Genomic DNA, 16,094 nt, shown 5'->3' with positions numbered 1-16,094 from the left:
TCCAGGAGGTTCCTGGAATGCATTGATGACAATTTCCCCTTCTAAGCAGTAGAGGAACCAACAAGAAAAGGTGTGATGCTGAACCTTGTTCTCACCAACAAGGCTGGTGGGGAATGTGAATCTTAAAGGCAGACTTGGGTGCAGTGACCACAAAATGGTGAAATTCAGGATCCTCAGGGCAAGAATAAGGGTGTGCAGCAAGCTCACTACGCTGGACTTCCACTTTGACCTTCAGGGATCTGCTTGATAGGGTACTACGGGATAAATCCCTGGAGGGGAGAGGAGTCCAAGCTGGTCAATATTTAATTATCACCCCCTCCAAGCCTAGGAGTGATGTATCCCAAAAAAGAGGAAGACAGACAAGAATGCCAGAAGACCTGCACAGAGGATGAACAAGGAGCTCCTGGACACACAGCCAAGGATCAGGTTCAGAAGGATAAAGCCCAGACAGAATTAAATCTGGTCAGGGACCTCAAGGGCAACACAAAAAGCTTCTGTGGGCACATTGGAAATAAAATGAAGACAAAGGAAAACATAGGCCCTCTCCAGAAGGAAACAGGAGACTGGTCATGTGGGACATGGAGAAGGCTAAGGGACTCAGTGACTTCTTTGCCTCAGTCTTCACTGAAAAGGGCTCTGGCAACACCCAGGCTGCAGGAGGCAAATGTATAGAGTGCAAGAAGGATCTGTAGAAGAAAAGTAGGTTCAAGACCACCTAAAGAACCTGAAAATGCAGAAGTCCATGGGACTTGATGAGACCCATCCACATCTCCTGAGGGAACTAGCAGATAAAGATAAGCCACTGTCCATCATATTTGAGAATTCATGGCAGTCTGGTGAAGTTCCCACTGACTGGAAAATAGGAAACATAACCCCCATTTTCCAAATGGGAAAAAAGACCCAGGGAACCATAGGTCACAAGTCCTCCATGGACAAGGTGGAGATGGTTGGTGGCAACCAATATGGCTTCACCAAGGACAAATCACGCCTGACAGATATGGTGGCCTTTTACAACAGGGTCACAGTGCTGAGGGACAAGGGAAGAGCAGCTGTGCAAAGCATTCAACACTGTCCCATATGACATGCTTGTCTCTAAACTGGAAAGATATGCATTTGATGATGGGCCACTCAGTGGATAAGGAATTAGCGGGTCACATTCAAAAGGTAGTGGTCAATAGCTCAATGTCCAAATAGAGACCAGTGATGAGTGCTGTTCCTCAGGGGTCAGTATTGGGACGGGTGCTATTGTCAGTGACATGGAGAGTGGGATCAAGTGTACCCCCAGCAAATTAGCTGATGACATCAAGCTGTGTGGTGTGGTCAACACACTGGAACGAAGAGTGACAATCCAGAGAGACCTTGACAGGCTTGAGAGCCTCATGAATATCAACAAGGCCAAGTGCAAGTTCCTGCACCTGGGCTGGGACAATGCCAAGCACAAATACAGGCTAGGCAGAGATGGCAAGAGAACAACCCTGAGGAGAAGGACTTGGGGTGGTGGTTGATGAGGAGCTCAACATGAGTTGTCTAAGTGCACTTGCAGCCAGGAAAGACAACCATGTTCTGGGCTCTATGAAAAGAAATATGGCCAGCAGGTCAAAGGACGTGATTCTCCCTTTCTACTCAGCTCTTGTGAGACATCACCTGCAGTCTGTAAAACCTACGCAGCCTTGGGACTTAAATTTCCACAGAACTGGTCACACAAGCATGCAGGAGCTGTTACTGCTTTTTCAGACTTTATTAACATCCCCATCTCCACAAAGTCATAATTTCATCATGGAAGACACCAAAAATACAGAGGACAAGGGAGAGCTGAAACTGTAAGAGCTACTTTCACTTTCCCATCTTTGGGTGGACAGACAGGCACACAGGTAAGAACTGTATTTAACTTCCAAATGGTTAAAACAATCACCTGAACTATGGAACAGTTCAGCTTCTGCTGCAAATTATATAAAAGCAAACAAACAAAACCACTGTGTAAAACCAGAGTAGCTTTACAGCTGTTCAACAAACTAAATTAATGAAATTACACCCTCAGTACAGCAATAGCAAAAAAGCAACTCTGAGTCTATTAGACTGGAGGAGTACCTTCAAGTGCTGTTCAATATTCAGACACGCTGCCTCTGTAGGCTCTTCACTGCCTCAATAAGAGTAGTCAGTACTTTCTTCCTCCCCTTATTATTAAAAGCTGCAGAGAAACTGATTGATTAGGGCCATAAGAAAGCCAGTGTTTTTCTCCTTAAGGGCACAGGAGGTCACACCACACAGCAGCACCTCACCAAGGATCTGAGACAAAACTGCAGGTGGGAACAGTTGAGTTCTACCCCGAATTTATAAATCAGAGGCTTTATTGAGGCCTCCAAACAGTTGAGGATTGAGCTGTTTATCTTTAGCACTTTGTCCCTTTGGTCCTTGGCTTCTATGATCTATATTAGGCAATGTTTCATTCTAAGGAGAAATCAGCTGTTGGCTGGTGTGCAATTGACTGAAGTCTACTCTCTGAACAAACAGTGTACACAGTTGCTTCTGAATAAACAAGACACTTTTAAAATTGGTTTACAAAGAATTTTATATGTTGTTTTGGATAGCACTGGGCACCGACCGAAAGCCAAATCTTTTAGGCTGCTCCAACACAGCATCATTGATAATATTTTGAACTTCAGCACTTTATTTTTTGCCACCCAGACTAATGGCTTTTGCCAAATTGCTTCACTTGCAGGTGTTCCAAACTTCAGCAGCCATGCATGGGAGGCTACTTACAGATCAGAAAGAACTACTATGTCTTGCTAATGGAGCAATTAACTTAAAGTGCTTTTTTGTTGGAAAAAAACAGGGAGCTACCTACAGGGAGTTCAGAATAGAAAACCAGCATATACAACACACAGCCATTCAAGTCTGTAATTTTATCCCTTGACCACAAGATACACTACAAATCAGAATCTAATAATCAGAATTATGAATGGTTAACCTATAATCAGAAAACAGGTACAATTCAGGAGATGCTATAGGTACTTAAAAATTTAATATTTGGGATTTAACCAGAAAATAAAAACTCAGATTGCTTTTAAAGATTAACGCTAGATATTACCACATTTTCTAACAGAAGAAAACAAGATAATGTCTACATTTATGAATATTTCTAGAGATATATTTCATACAAACTGATGTATTCACAAGTTAATTTAAAATTCCACTAACTCCCATGAGGAAGTTCTTCAAGAGGAAGATAAAATATCTAATCTAATATCTACTATCAACCTAGTAAGGAATTGCTCTTTTTTTTTAAATAACACAACTGAGCCAATAAACATGAGTAGAAGAACACATCATCTTATAGCATCTCACATCTCAGTCCCTTAGCCAACTGGCTGAAACATAGCTCTACATCTGAAGACCAAGGAATATAAAAATTTTGAAGGAGCTTTGTCTCTTTATGAAATTTAGAGATTTGACACATTTTCATATTACATGCAATCTATACTATATCTAGTTGTCATTTGGTTTAGCTTTGTTCTGTATTAAAAGCATCAGTATCACAACTTTGTCAATAACACAACCTTGTCTTGAAGATACAGAAAATGAATCAAAAATTGGCACTGGATATTAAGTAGTGGCTGAATGACTCTATAAACAGTCCTGCATGACAACAGTTGATTAAGAGGTGGAATTCAAGACAGCTGCAATCAGCCTTTGGTCCTCACAGACTCAACTGCAGAAGCATCACTCTTGCACAGCTAACATTTGCACTGCTTGTTTCCCACTGCTTCCTGGCAGCCACAAAACAATTGGAAACAGGCACGTACTTTTTGTACAAATGCCCAAAAAAAAAAAAAAAAAAGTGAAAAAAGGAGTAAAAGGAGTCTTGAGGTTGTTAGACTGCATGGGCCAATAGGATATACAAGATCTGCCACAAAGGATCTGGAATCTATGATAAGGAACAACCCTTGTCAGACTTATTTATTACAGTCACCAGCTGAAAAATGAGGAGAAACAGAAGGAAGCAGACAGTCAACAACCTTTATACTAGGAATCTTACTAACAAGCTTTGATCTTAATTGTAGCCTGGAGGCAAAGCCCACCCTGGTGTCTTTCATCCTCTTGAAGTCTCAGACCTAACCCACTACCAACTCCAGCCACCCAGGCTTGCCAAGTATACTTACAAACATCTATATTAGCAGACAGTCTAAGCTATAACAAGGTTTAAAAAAAGGCCTTCATAAATTACAATAAACACCAAAGTGGGCAACTGTACTTATATATGATAGCAAGTAAGGGAGTACCTAGATACACTTCCAAAAAAGGGCAAACCTTTCTTTTTCACCCAACACAACCAGTTCACTGTGAGCATGCTGTCAAATCCTCACTTTACAAAATCTGTATCATAAAAAAACCAAAGTTTCTTTAGATAAATCAAGATGCACTAACTGAATGTTAGAAACCTGTAAAAAGTGAAATTAAGTCCTACATCTGAAGCGTTTCCTGATTAATAAGTTAATTTTAGTACTGAAGTCACAGAAAATTGTGTGTAGAACTGAGCAAGGATCAAAGACAACCATCAGACCAGCTTAAAGTGAGCAGATCTGGGATGGGAAGGCAGCAGGCATGCCTAAGAGACCCAGACTGACTACCTTTGCTTCCTCTTTCAGATGCAAGCCTCAACAAATATTTTATAACTCCAATCTGGCTTTCCAAACCCCCATTAAAGGCAATGGTGTCATTTGAAAACTGCAGCCTTAGAATATTTATTATGAAATTGCTTCCTAAAAAAACCCAAAAAACCAACAACAAAAAAACCCCACAAAAACCCCCAAAAAACCCCCTAAATATTTAGCCATTTCCCCATAATCTCTCTGAAAAGACAGCACTAAAACAAGTGTTTTGCAGATTAAAAGAAAAAAAAAAAGGAGAGAAAACTATGCAATTCCACCAGACATAACTTTTCAGCCTGCAGATAATAACGAAGTCAGTAAAACTCACAAATTCCTAGTATCTTAGTCACATTTCCAAAAATTTCTCTGCAGTTTCAGTAATTTAGTATTATCCATCTAAGTATGGGAAAGTTGAGGAATAAAAGCAGTATGTTTTAACAACCCTTCACCCATCCAAAAATACTCAGATACATACGTCTTTGATGTATGTTTGGATAGCATAGTAGGCTGGTTGAGGTATCATGTTTTTCAAAACACTGCCTTCTTTAGGATTAAGTATGATCAAGATACTTCACCCAAAACAATCTGTCCTACAGATTTCCTTTGTCTTCTATTCTGTAGTCCCTATACAGACTTATTATAAAACCACTCAGTTTGACACATTTATGTAAATGTTTGACTTAAGGTCACTGAGGAGGGAATTCCACTACAGAGACTGAGTTTTTTAAATTATCTGAAATTAAGTCATATAAATTCAGTACTACAAAAGCATCATAGACGGGGGCAACAAATATGAAGAAACAATAAATGAACAATAAATGAAGCAACAGTGTCAGCTACACACTGATGGATGTAATACTGTGTGTCAGATTTCTGACGAGCTTTGAAAAATTGAGCCCATTAATATGGAAGAGCAAATTTCACCAAATGTAGCCACTTTGGAAGGACAAGAGCAGGCATAAACACGCAGGCTTACATACCCTCTCCTGCCAACTCTACACCCAAGACTTTTCAAGAAGATGGATTATTTTAATTTCACATCTCTGTCAAATTAATAATAAAAAATAGGCCTAGACTCCAAATTACTTTATCTTGCTAACCAGTTTCCTAAGGCATTTTCTTTGAAGAAAATTCCTGCATTACCCCTCTTCACTTAACAAAAGTTTTATTTCCATTTGTTATTTATCTACCGGAAAGGCAATAGAGATCTCTCAATACAAGTCTCTCAACACAAAGCACTCACTTTAATTTATTAATTTAAACATTGCAATTAATTTTTTTTCTTCTGGTCTTCATAGAGAAAAAATTCACAAGACATTTTTAATAAACTGGGATATTCACTTTCAATGCACTTGAATTCTAATTTTGCAGATCTTTATTCAGTCATATTTATTACTTTGCATTTCATGGAATCACAGAAAGTGAAGGGTTGGAAGGGACTTCAAAAGATCATTGAGTCCACCCCCCCCTGCCAGAGCAGGGTCACCTGCAGGAGGTCACACAGGAACACATCCAGGTGGGGTTTGAATGTCTCCAGGGAAGGAGACTCCACAACCTCCCCGGGCAGCCTGGGCCAGTGCCCTGTCACCCTCACAGTGAAAAAGTTTTTCCTCATGTTTATATGGAACCTCCTATGCTCAAGGTTGTACCCACTGTCCCTTGTCCTGTCACTGGACACAACTGAGAAGAGCCTGGCTCTGTTCTCCTGGCACTCTCCCTTTACATATTTATAAACATTAATGAGCTCACCCCTCATCCTCCTCCAAGCTGAAGAGCCCCAGCTCATCTCCTCAGAAAGGAGATGTTCCACTCCCTCGATTATCTGGGAGGCTCTGCTCTGGACTCTCTCAAGCAGCTCCCTGTCCTTCTTGAATGAGGGGCCCAGAACTGGACAAAATATTCCAGATGTGGCCTCACCAGGGCAGATTAGAGGGGGAGGAGAACCTCTCTTGACCTACTAACTATGGCCCTTCTAATGCACCCCAGGATGCCACTGGCCTTGACCACAAGGACACATTGCTGGCTCATGCCTCCCACTCGCCAGCACCCCCAGGTCCCTTTCCTCTACACTGCTCTCCAACAGCTCAGTCCCCAGTCTATACTGGTTCCTGGGTTTTTTTCTTTCCCAGATGCAAGACTCTACACTTGCCCTTTTTGTAATTAAATTTCTCCCTGCACAACTCTCCAGCCTGTCCAGGTCCCTCTGAATGGCAGCACAGCCTCCTGGGATGTCTGCCACTCCTCCCAGCTTTGTGTCATCAGCAAACTTCCTGACAGAGCATTCTGTTCCATCACCCAGGTCACTCATTCCTATTTGCATAGTACTGTTCCAAGTACCAAACGATGGGAGACTCCACTATAACAGGCCTCCAAGTAGACTCTGTCCCACTGACCACAGCTGTCTGACTTCTTTCCTTTAACCAGTTCACAATCCACCCCACTACTGGATCATCCAGACCACATCTCCTCAGTTTAGCTGTGAGGATGCTGTGGGAAATGGTGTCAAATGCTTTACTGAAATCAAGATAAACCACATCCACAACACTACCATTATCTATGCACCTGGTTATGTCCTTACAAAAGGCTATCAGGTTGGTTAAACATGACTTCCCATTGCTAAAACTCTGCTGACAGTTGATAGATTATGCTGAGGAATCAGAATCTGCATATAAGGCAAAGAGATACCTATCCATATTGAACTGCTATTTCAACTGTTTCCACATACAGACAGAAGTTCAGCTTTGGTTCTTTAATGTGCCCTGAATGCTATGAGACTCAACATATCAGGTAACACAATAGGTAAATACACACAGTTTTATATTATGCTGGTAACCCATGTTCTAACACCTTCAAAAGAGGAAGAACAAACAACAAACAGAACCCAAAACAAACAAACAAAAAAACCCCACAGAAAAGTGAGGCATCAATTAAGCTTTTGCTTTGTGATAATGCACAATGGAAAAACCAAAACAGGAGAGAAACAGCAGCCCATATCAAGAATGACATGCCAGTACTTTAGCAAGGAGTGAGTGCAGTGCACAAGTCCCACAATCCCACAAGCTCTGAGGAAAAAAGCAGCTTTTTTTTAAAAAAAGGAGACTAAATAAAGGACACAGCTCCACTAAGAGATCTCAAAATTCAGTGGCCACTGACACACCCCCAGCAGTCACTGTCGTATCTATTAGCTTGTGCTCAGCACTCTCGAAAAACCACACTGAGTAAAGAGAGGAACTGGAGAGCTTCACAAGAGCTACCTGTATTTTTTACATCTCAAGTTCTAGAAGTAAAAATACAAAACTTTTCAGGACATATCAACTCATTGCTTTTCCAAGTAGTTTCTTTCATGTGGTCATCTTTTTTAATTACAGGCTCAGAAAAAAAAAAACAAAAACAAAAAACAAACAAACAAAAAAACCCAAAATAAAACAGAAACTCTACTCTCAAAAATTAAAACCCAAAGAAGCTTGATGCCAAGCAGGAGTTCTACCTAAGGAAGTCAGCTTTTCAGTATTCCCTCTTCCTCACAGCTACTAAAGAATGTTGCTTTGCACTGGAGTTAAAAGAGATTTGCAGACCAATATGAGGACACAGCAGGGGACATACCACTGGAAAATGCCACTGGGACTTACACTAAGGAAATTAGGAAGATACATTAGGAAGATACAGCACAAAAGTTATTTGATACTGCACCAGTCAGACACAGCTGTGAGATCTTGAGTGTGTAAACTATTACAAGGCAAATATGTAGAGCATCAGTGTATTGGTCTCAAAAGTGTTGTCTTAAGATTGTCACTCACTCCCAGATAAGTTAAATCAGTTCTCATGGAATTATGGCATCTAGGAGGAGGGGGACTGTGGTGGGGTGGGGAAAAAAAAATAACGAAAGAATAATAACAACAAGAATAAACAAAAAGAATAATTAATATGAAAAGAACAATAAGGAAAAGTATTTTTTTAAAAAGTCTCATTTAGGCTGAGGTTTCACTGCATATTGAGTCACACTTCATCTTAGCTGGGCTTTCTGGTTCCCAGATGCAGAAGCTAAGCAAAATCTCTATTGCATGCTACTATCTGAAATTAATCAGTGAACAAATACAGTGACTCTGAAAAAGTGTAGGTACGTGTGCATAAAAAACAAAACAAACCAAAACAGCCCTTTGTGCAGAAGAATCGGTTCTCCACAGCTCCAACAAACTGTTTCAGTACAGTTTTGGATACAGCAGCCCCACTGCATTTTCTTCCCTTCTAGTGTTGCAATAGCACCCATTTGTTTTGCATCACGGAGCACCAAAAGCACAACACGAGCACAGTATATACTAAAAAAAAATCCTCTTCTACCTCACGATTTAAAGAAAAGGGGAAAGAAAACATAAACAAAAACAAACAAAAAACCACCAGAAAAAAACCCAACAAAACAAAACCCAAGCCTATTTTTAGGACAGTCAGGGTCAATCTCTGGAGCAGACAATATTGCAATATACAAAACACAGTTTTCATCTATATAGCCACCTGACCAAGGCATAGGGGAAAAAAACCCCAAACCTTTAATATTGCCTTCAGGAGATTATAAAGTGCAAGTTGATTAGGTCTATTACCAAGACACACAAAAAAAAGCTTCAGCAAGTTCCTTGCCTCTTATCTCAAAAAATAATGCTCCTCTATGACAGCAATGCCTAGCTTTCTCTTAAATTAACATTTCTGCTCCAATCCCTGTTATGCCTATAGCCACGAGCTGTATTCTGTACACAACTGCTAGGTCTCATAGCCGAAGAAGTTGCATATAAATTTATAAATTTAATATAAACCCCCACAACACAGTTTGCTGCCTGCAGCTAGTTTCTAAGCTTCCCTCATTGGCTCAGTCAACACAAATCTCTCCTCAGATTTTTGTGAAGTTTCCACCAGAAGCTTGACACAGCTGACAGCATTTGGAAAGCCCCATGCTCCTTCTTTCCTGTCCAGCTACTGTGCTGAAAAGGGTGGCCTGTAAGATCCTTTTGTAGACCTGTAAACAAACAATCCCTTTCATAATCATCCAAATCATTTTTAAAAACAAATGCAGCTTGTGATAGGATATATAGCCTCCCTCTTCCTCTATCTGCATTAATTTTTCCATCCCAAGATCGCAAGCAATTTGGCTGATGTCTAGACGAACATAAGAGTCCTCAGTCTCTGAAGTCTCAAAATCACATAAGATCAGTCTCTCTTTTTTACTCTCTATTTTACAATCTCTGCTCCATTTTTCTGTTTTGTTGGAGGACACCTCTTACCACAAAGACCTAGAAGTCTGCAAAGCAAGTGAGGAAAAAAATCCAATTATTTCTCAACCTTTCAAAATTTGGGCTATTTAATAAAATAATTTTTTGTTCAATTACTAGTATGCCTCAAAAGACAGCAGAACCAGAGATCCTGCTTAGGCATCCGCATAATGAAGATTTTTTGAACTTGGAACTTTTCTGTAAGGTATGTTGCTTAGATTGATCAGATTTGACTTTGTTAGATTAACAAACAACAGTAATTTTTTTTTCTAACTCTCTCTGAAATTTTGCCTTACCTTGTGTCAGTATGGTACCAATACATAACCCAGTAAATCTGCTGTATCTTGGAATATTTTATACAGGATTATTGTTACATTATTGCCCCAAGTAAACTTCAAATTCACAGGAGCCTTTTGGCACGTTTATTTTTTTTTTTTCATCTCATGCAGAGACAAAGGAGGTGTGCAAGACTAAAATCCTCTAAGACATCATTACCAGTAAGAAATGATGGACACTGTTCCTCAGCCCAGGAAAGGGACACAGCTCATGTCAGCAGAGGGACCACGGATGGAGCTAGACCAAAATCTACTCTTACTGCAAAAACATTATTAACCATTTAAGGGCATTTTAAAATAACTTTCTAAATTGGACTGTTATTTAGTGGCTAGTCCAGTGGCTACTCCAAATGTACATACACATTATTTTACATTTTCCCCATAATAAGAGCAATCACTACACACTCTGCCAACAGCGTAACAGTGAAAAAATTCCCAGCTACATACTATTAACTAACCTTGAAGACAAAAGTACTTGTTTGAGACCATGAAAACCTCACCCTAAATTCCTGGCTATTCCATCCTTCAAGGATGTGTGGTGCTTTTCCATTTGGGGCTCCTGAGCATCAACATAACCTTTTAACATTCTCCACCAACTGCTAAGCCCTAGGTGACAAGAGGTAAGGATTAAATTTTTTTATCTTCAAGTGACACTGGAAGATAACAAGGACATCAGAAACAGACATTGAGACAAAACAGCAAGTGAGCTGGTAAGGCTCATTACACGTACATGGAGCACCTATCCTGTAACACAGTGAAGTCAACCATTTCAAATTATCTCATCCACACTGACATGGAAGATTATTGGTCAAAAACAGACCATGGTACACTCTCCAGGGCTTCTGCAAACCTGCTGGCAGGAGAAGACACCAGCAGCAGCAACAGAGGGATTGTGTATGTCAGAAGAGGGATTAGGGTCACCTGCATCATGCACAGCATAACTATTTGTAGCAAGGCCATGACACAGTTTTATTTTTACAGCAAGCTGGAGTGCCTTTCTAAATTCTGCAACAAGCCTGGTATCATCCCTTCAGCTATGTATTATTTTGTATTTTATTTTATTTTTAAAATAATATTTAATGCAAAAGCTTTGTTTTGCAAGGTGTAAGTAATGACTTAGATGCACTGGTTTTAGTCCACATAAATGCTTAAAAATCAATAGAATTTAAATGTTGAGGCAATTCTGAAAATCCTTTAGGAACCTTTCCATACCATAGATAGGATAGGTTAGACTAATCCTCTATATCCAAGATGCTATTCTTCTTATTTCACTATCAATGTCAAAATAACTCCTGAAGTGCCTATAATGTCACAACCTTATATAGCAAACCATTCCGAACATTCAGGATAACAGTGGTAAACTGGACAACACAGGCACCATCATCTGATCCAACAAGTGAAAGCATCCCAGACTGAAAACTCAGTATCTATGTCCCACATCAAATGCAGCACAATAGCTGGCATACCCATTCTTCTCAGTCCTTCAAGACTCTACTCAACTTCTATAAGACAAAAGCCTACACAATTCACACACCACAGCAATTCCCATGAACCCTGCCATGAACAGCAGAAATTTTAAGGTGTAGGAATTCCCGTTCTTACATGAATATTCCCTGTCATACACCACCTGGCACAGTAACTTTCTATAAAATGTATGTTTACACTTGAACACTAGGTTCAAGCATACCATTTAAGCACTGCTGATGTGAAGACTGAGTGCTGATTCTTCCTCAGAATAGCTGCAGCCTCCAAGCATTTTACAACTATTGTGGTTCATCCTACTCCAGTGAATACAGTGCAAGCTTTTCTGTGCAGGAAGAGGCAGGAGACAGACAGAGGAGCAAACAAAATGCCAGACTCTAACACCATTGCCAGTGTGCAGAACACTACCTATTCTGTGTTTGCCTAAATAATGCATCTCCCTCATGTTCCACCACCTTCTTATTCCAGTGGGAGAGCTCGACGAATTTGTAGCTGTAGCAACTATGCAAATAAGCTTTTATGCATTCATGCTTGCAGTTGAGGGTACCAGGAACAACAGAAGAGGTTATGACATAAAAGCCAAAAAAAAAAAAAAGATCTTTATCAGCTTTTGCCAATCGTTCAATCTAGCATATCTCAAAAAAAAAAAAAAACCCACAACAAACAAACAAACAAAAAAAACCCAAAACAAACTGCATTTATCTTATTTGTAAAAGTTTTGTTACCTCATAGAACCACATGCATATTTGTTACGCACAGACACATGTTTATAGATGTTCCTGTCATGTCTGTCACCCACCTGTGGTACTTATAAACTGTCTCTTCCAGTCCTTCTTACAAAAGCCAACAGACACATGAAAAGCAAAATACCCAGCTCCCCAGGTGCAGTTGATATCATTTTGTTGCAGTTCTTCCTGCATTTGCAAAAATACAGATTAATCCCTGAAGCCACCTTTTATAACTTTCATTATACACAAATTCCTTGCTATCCTCTACTGCTTAAACACTCAGCTGAACACCGAGTGATCGTTTCACTTAAAAATCATACTTTTATCTTAATACATATGTTCTACGAAGCACAGGCAATAACCATCAAACCACCTTTAAACAACAAACACCACAGAAAACCGGTATTCATCATATGTTTTTATTTACCTATTTGAATATTGCTGTTTAGATACAGTTAATTAAAATTCTGATTTAAGATTTCAACAGACAATTATGCATACCCAGCCAATTCCTCTACACACCATCAACCAAGCTATCTCAGCCACTTGTAGCTAATTTTCTGTGACAGTTTATTAATTAGGAGGAAAAAGTAGAAGGGAAACTGGAGTCCCACCAGAAGACACTGTACTGCTTGCTCCCCTATCTTTTAAATTATGTCACTAAGGCTGCCATAAGATCATTAATGACCAAATGGCATTCTTCCCACAAGAGCAAAATGTGCAGCCGAAAGCACTGTAATAAAGCATGTAATCCACAAAAATTCTTTTTCAAATAGCTGAGACAGTTGGAAACTTCCCTTGAAAATTTAATTACTGGGTAAATAAGTATTTTTGAAAAAAATCTGTAGTGGACTTCAGATGTGAGCTTATCAAAAACTAGCAAAGCAGATAACAGTACATAAAAATTGTCACACAGGGACTGTTTGCAAACAAAACTACTGAAATAGATAAACCAGCAGACCACCTGGAAGCAGGCTTGACTACAGTGTGACTGAAGATGACAGCTGCAATGTCCTCTGCAGTTACAGGAAGAATTTCTCAATCTCAGTAACTATTCCACACTGAAAAAACAAAAGTGAAACCAAAAAGGAAAAACAAACCAGTCGTCTTTCTCAGAGACACATAAACAAGTTCAAAAGTAGGATTGCCTTTAAAATAAAGTCATGATAACCATTAGAGGTTGAACTGTTCACAGGATATGGTTCTAATTGCCTTCACTTTGGAAATTTGATGTGAGACCTGGTTAGACTAGAAAATAAGGCTGGTTTTTGAACTGATTTTCTGCATTATAATTGAGTTCCCCTTTTCACCCGGAACCTCCACATGTGAACAAAAGAAACTGATTGGGTGAACCTAATTCACTAATAAAATAGGAGTAATAAGTATGAACACACAACAAAATTGCCATGCATCTTGCTGACTGCCTAGTAAATCAGTGGGCAGATCTGCAAATTACTGACCATTCATAGTCACTAGACTTACACAATTTCCAGAAAAATAAGAACAAATCTAAAATCAGTATAATGTCTGAAATCCACAGGAGAGAAAAATCAGTTATATAAGAAAATCCTCTTTAAATTCCACACCTGCTTGTGTTAAAATACATCTGAGCTATTTTGATTATTATGAATCTGAAGCTGAAATCTTGCAGAGAGCTAAAAGCCGAGGCCATTAATGCAAAAGAAGTTGCTTTTCAGGGGACAGCAACAGCATTTTAAGTGGATTGTGTATGTTTGTTTCATTTGTCTTTAAGTATTCTGTGTTAGCAGAATACTGCATAGATCCCACTATACAAAGATGCTTTACACACACATACTCTGGTTGTCCTGTAGCCCTCTTCAGCAACTTCTGGAGGCATGTAAAACATTACCCTAACCCCTTCTGGTATGATAAAAATTTTATTTCCCCTAACAAGAAAAAAAGCAAAGCCTGCTCTGCACTGAACAGACAAGCAAAAATAATTGGGCCCCAGAGACAGATACATATTAAAAAAAAAATAAATAAATCATCTTTGAAAAGATTATTACTCTTCAACTTCTTTAAGACAATGCATACATAGAAAAGGAGTCAAAGCTGTTCACAGAATTTCAAGATAGAAGTTTGTGGAACAGCAACACTTAGACACCTAACTCTAAATACAAAATAGTTATGATAAAGGTCTTGGCACAGAACTTCATAATACATGTAGACATCACTCTACTGAAGTCCCTCACAAGATCAAAGATAGTTCCTTTAAAAAACAGTTATGTGCTGGTTTGAAAAAAACAACCAACCAACCTAATGCTTATTTTTTTCAATGTAAGCCAAAATTAAGGTCTTTCCTCTTCACATAAACAGCTTGTTGGTCAAAAGCATCTGCTAAATGCTAGAGTCACCTCAGATCTGGTTGTACAGGGTTCGCTAACACACAAGGGGAAGAGGCCAGCAGTGCAGAACATTCAGTTCTTCTAATAATTTTGCCTTTAGTCACAGCAATATCTACTGTGGTCATGATAAGGAGCAGAGCAGGGTCATGTTTGCATGGAACCTCCTATGGTCAAGCTTGTATCCATTGCCTCTCGTCCTGTCACTGGGCATTACTGAGAAGAGCCTGGCACCTTTCTCCTGGCTCTCTATATGTTTAACCATTAAGGAGGTCACCTCTCACCAAGCTGAGGAGACCCAGTTCCCTCAGCCTCTCCTCATCAGAGAGATGTTCCACTTCCTTAATCATCTTTGTGGCTCTGGGCTGGACTCTCCCTTGTCCTTCTTGAACTGAAGTGGCCAGAACTGGACACAATATTCCAGATGTGGCCTCACCAGGGCAGAGTAGAGGGGCAGGACAACCTCTCTTGACCTATTGACCACCCGCTTCTAATGCACCCCAGGATGCCATTGGCCTTCTTGGCCACAAGGGCCAAGAATTAAAACCTCAGCAGGAAGAAAACGGGGCAAGAGCAAGAACACAGGAGAGCAGAGAGCAGCAGAAGGCCCAGGATCTGCTCACCCCAATCCCAGCTCCTTGGCCACCTCCAGAGAGGAAGCCAATTGGGATTTTCCCTGAACGAACAGCACCTTGGCTTCGCAACAGAAGGCTACTTATTAAAAATAAAGCGACTCATCAAGGCGTTCTTTATGTCCTTTACATTTCACCAGCAAACAGCTCTCCCCCGGAGCCGCTTTCAGATGAGGCCAAGACCCCCACCCTCCCCCGGAGCCCCTCAACCCATGGGCCAGGACCGGGAGTGCAGCGGGGGAGGACAGGACCCCATCCATCCTCCACTGCGAACCCACAGCACGACTGAAAAGCAAACACAAACCCAACCATCACCCCCCTTCAAACACCCACTTTTCCCCTAGGGGATAGGGACATCGTGCCTGGGGGAGGGCGGCCTAGGGCTCACCCACCGCTCCAAGGGGACGCCTGAGGGAACCGGGCCCGCGGCGCTGCGGGACGGACGGGTCCTATCCCCGGGATTCGCCGTCCCGACCCCAGATGCCTCCCCATTCACGGCGGAGGGGGCGGAGCGCCCCGGCCTCCCTTCTCCTTCCTCCGTTTCTTATGCCTTTTTCCTTCTCCCCTCCTCCTCCCTCATCCCTTTCTCTTCCTCCTTTCCCCTTCTCCCTTCCTCCCTCCTCCTTTTCTTTTCCCCCCTTCCCCTT

The 16,094-nt window shown here is 40.6% G+C and overlaps 1 protein-coding gene across 1 annotated transcript in view; it reads right to left on the bottom strand.

Moving 5' to 3' along the window:
* The window catches only part of XRCC4 (X-ray repair cross complementing 4), a 184,346-nt gene extending 168,455 nt beyond the window's left edge, over positions 1–15,891 (bottom strand). The window contains exons 1-2 of the mRNA XM_030467360.1: positions 15,840–15,891; positions 12,524–12,638 (exon numbers count right to left, since the gene is read on the bottom strand). The gene's annotated coding sequence lies outside the window, so the exon portion shown is untranslated. The remainder of the gene's footprint in view (positions 1–12,523; positions 12,639–15,839) is intronic.
* Positions 15,892–16,094: the final 203 nt, after the last annotated feature.

This window comes from Calypte anna, chromosome Z, assembly GCF_003957555.1.
Source record: "Calypte anna isolate BGI_N300 chromosome Z, bCalAnn1_v1.p, whole genome shotgun sequence".
In the NCBI taxonomy this organism is placed as follows: domain Eukaryota; kingdom Metazoa; phylum Chordata; class Aves; order Apodiformes; family Trochilidae; genus Calypte; species Calypte anna.
The sequence above is the reverse complement of the archived record's forward strand: the minus strand, read 5'-3'. Positions and strand labels throughout refer to the sequence as shown.